The sequence below is a fragment of the Sebastes fasciatus genome, chromosome 16, assembly GCF_043250625.1.
Source record: "Sebastes fasciatus isolate fSebFas1 chromosome 16, fSebFas1.pri, whole genome shotgun sequence".
NCBI lineage: Eukaryota > Metazoa > Chordata > Actinopteri > Perciformes > Sebastidae > Sebastes > Sebastes fasciatus.
In genome coordinates this window covers 2,220,390-2,223,738 of record NC_133810.1, presented here as the reverse complement: position 1 = coordinate 2,223,738, position 3,349 = coordinate 2,220,390, and positions in this window count along the sequence as shown.

The following is a 3,349-nucleotide window of genomic DNA, read 5'->3' as shown; positions in this document are numbered from 1 at the left end:
GATGTTTGGATGATGCTGGTTTCATTTGTGATTTATATGTAAATGGTCTTAGATTTACGGCGTATGACTATTCTAACAATAAATATATGTTAAAAGTAAAATATATCTTGTAAAATAACAGCAATAAAGGCTAATTAAATAAAGATAATTACTGTTTTTTATTACAGTTTATTTATGTTAATTAACGGACAGTATTTTTCCGTTTTTTAATGAAGCTTTATGATGTTTAAACTCAGTGAAATATTCATGTTGTTCATGACTGCATATCTCCATCAGGTGGAAACAGAATGAAATCTAGATGTATTTTTGCACAATGTTTTACAAATGTCCTTAAAACTTGATCCTGATATATTTGGTATCTTTAATAACGTCGTGATCTCTGCTACAAACCCAAATAAAGTTCTGTTGGTTTGAGCAGAGTTTGGCTGCACGGCATGCATTTGTACTGACAGAACCACAAGTATGTTAGACTCTAACGTACTGGTGGTTAGAGGACACATAGCGGGTCTCTTGCTGTGGGACCGTCCTCCCTGTCCTCTCTGTTCCTCCCTCTCTCTCCCTCTGGGCTCTGCCTCTCTTTCAGCTCAGTGTTTTGGCAGCGGCGCTCTCCTGCATCACAAAGCCCGTCCTCTCAGCTCGTCCCATTGTGTTGCGAACATCGCAGGTAATGATTAACACAAACACACGACAATGGGAGCTCCAGCACCCAGCCGATCGGCCGGCCGGCGTGGGAGTCGACGAGGACGAGCAGACAATGTCACCGACCCGAAGCCACGAGATGCCACGAATACTGTACGAGTTCAGCCTTTCAGTTGACCTTTATCCCTTCACCATGCTCTTCACCTGCAAGTGTTTTAATTCAGTTTAGTTGAGGAGACTTGTAGTGCATCAACACCTTACTGAGAAACGTATTAATCTGATATTTAAATAGGCTGATGAGACTCAGTGAAAAGCTCCGTGATTGTTCTGATTCCAGACTCGCCACACACCAACTAAAAGTCAAACATCTGCTGGAGACACAATACTTGTGTAATAAAGCATTTGCAGATGTATCTGCATCACAAACAGACAGTTTAGTGTCTGAGCTTTCAGTCAAACACACCTGATGCTCTGATACAAAACACTTTGACGATAAACTGACTTTGAAATCTGCTTTAAATGTATTTTCCCGCGACGCCAATTTCTGCCCTCCGTATTTCCTGAAGTGATTTATTTTCTATGAACACATGAGAGGGAATAATGCGTTTAGAGTAAAGACATCTTGGAGAAGGAGGATTCATTAACCAGTGAGATTTCAATGTGAATGCGACCTGATGTTTCCATAATGTGTCCCTGCTGGGAGGTGGACTAATGAGCGACCGGCCACACCTCACACATTCCTCCTGACCTTTAGTCCACCTCACTTTCCCCCGCTAACCTCACCTCACCCCGATGATTATCATTCACCCCAACATCACCTCCTCCTCCTCCTCAATCTGTTATCAGCTGTCAGGCACCAAGCAGCCCTGGTATCCCCCCCCCATTAGCATTAGCATCAGTATGCAGCAGCCTATCAATGCTATCTGGACCTGGGGGCACCGGGAGGGACCTCCGTATCACTGATGTCACCAGATAAAGATGTGGGAGGGCTGGAGGGGCTGGTCCTGGTCTGGGGGGGTCTCACGTTGAGGTATTTGATTCAGTAGTAGTAGCAGTAGTAGTCAGAGTCAGAGGACATATAACAAGTGATCTGTGATGTTGTATTTGTTGTAATCTAGCATCTTTACATGCTTCAGTTAGTGATTGAAGTTGTACTGCATCATGTGGGAGCGCGTGCATATTAAAGGAATAGTTCAGCATTTCAGGAAACAACGTATTTGCCCTCTTGCCAGGAGTTTGGTCATGCTAGTGAAGAAATGGTTTGAATGTTGTGGTGTCAGGAAATCAAAACCGGCCACACTGGAAGTCTCTCCGGGAAGGCGTTGGCAATGTTGCATTCGGTTGCTCACATGAAAAGTGACAGAAATAGTTCTGTAAAGAATGCTAAAAAGAGAGAGAGAAGTTCAACCCCTCCAGGAGATACCACGCATGTCTGTGTGCAAAGTGTGAAGCTAGAAGCAGAATCTCATTGCCAAAGATAGCTTGAAACTGAACACACACTTTAACATATTCAACAAGAATACAAGCACACAAAAGCACACACATTCAATCCAACATAAAACATGGACATGCAGAAGAAATAAAATAAAATAAACTATAAAATGCATATAAAACAAACAAAGTATTAAACATCAAGTTGAGGTGTGACGGGAAGTTAAAATAACTTCTATTTGTATATTGTTCCAGTTTTATCTGGAAACACAACACCAAAACTTTGCAGGTTCTTAAAAGTTCAGATTGTGGATTGATGTGGAAAAGATCCACAGGTATAAACCGGCTACGAGAATAAAGTCCATGTGGGTCCAACCCAATTAGTGTTGCATACATCAGCAGCTCTATTGGACCTCGCACTGCAATGGCTGCAATGCTTTCTGGTCTCTAATCTTGCTTACTGTATATATCATTTGGCATTCATACATTTAGAGCTTCAGAGTGTGTATCAGACAGCGTTGGGTCTTTATTAGCCGATTTGTCGGTAAATATTTAAATTTTGGCTCCCAAAAAAACTTTAAATGCTCAATTTAGGGGGCGTATCAATGGGCTTTGAATATAAAGTGTGTGTGTGTGTGTGTGTGTGTGTGTGCGTGCGTGCGTGTGTGTGTGTGTGTGTGTGTGCGTGAAGCAATTGAGGTGGCTGCATTCCCACCTGTGTCTCATTAGCACAACAACAAGGTGCAATAACATTAACACTGCTGCCCCCCCCCAACACACACAGGTACCTTAATAAATCTAAATCTATCAGGATAAACACACACACACACACACACACTCACACACACACACACACACACACACACACACACACACACACACACACACACACACACACACAGAGTTGCAAAGTCTGCTTACTATCAGTGACTCTGATTGGTTGGATTGGTAGTCTTGGGCAGCGTTTTTTGTGGGCTTGTTTCTAAAGTGTCGTTGCTTATTTGAGCTCCTGTCTCTCTCCTCTATACCGCTCTAGTTGATCCTGATGCAGGATCCCAACACAACCCCCGTCCCTCCCTTCCCCCCCCCCCCCCACACACACACACACACACACACACACACACACACACACACACACACACACACACACAGATGACTGACAGTCATGTTGTGAGACAAATCTTCGTGGGGTTGATGGAGTTTATCTAACAAGGCCGGGTACTACGTGGGTGAAATATGGCAAAAAGAGAGAGGACTTTAAGATCGGATTCAACCTCAA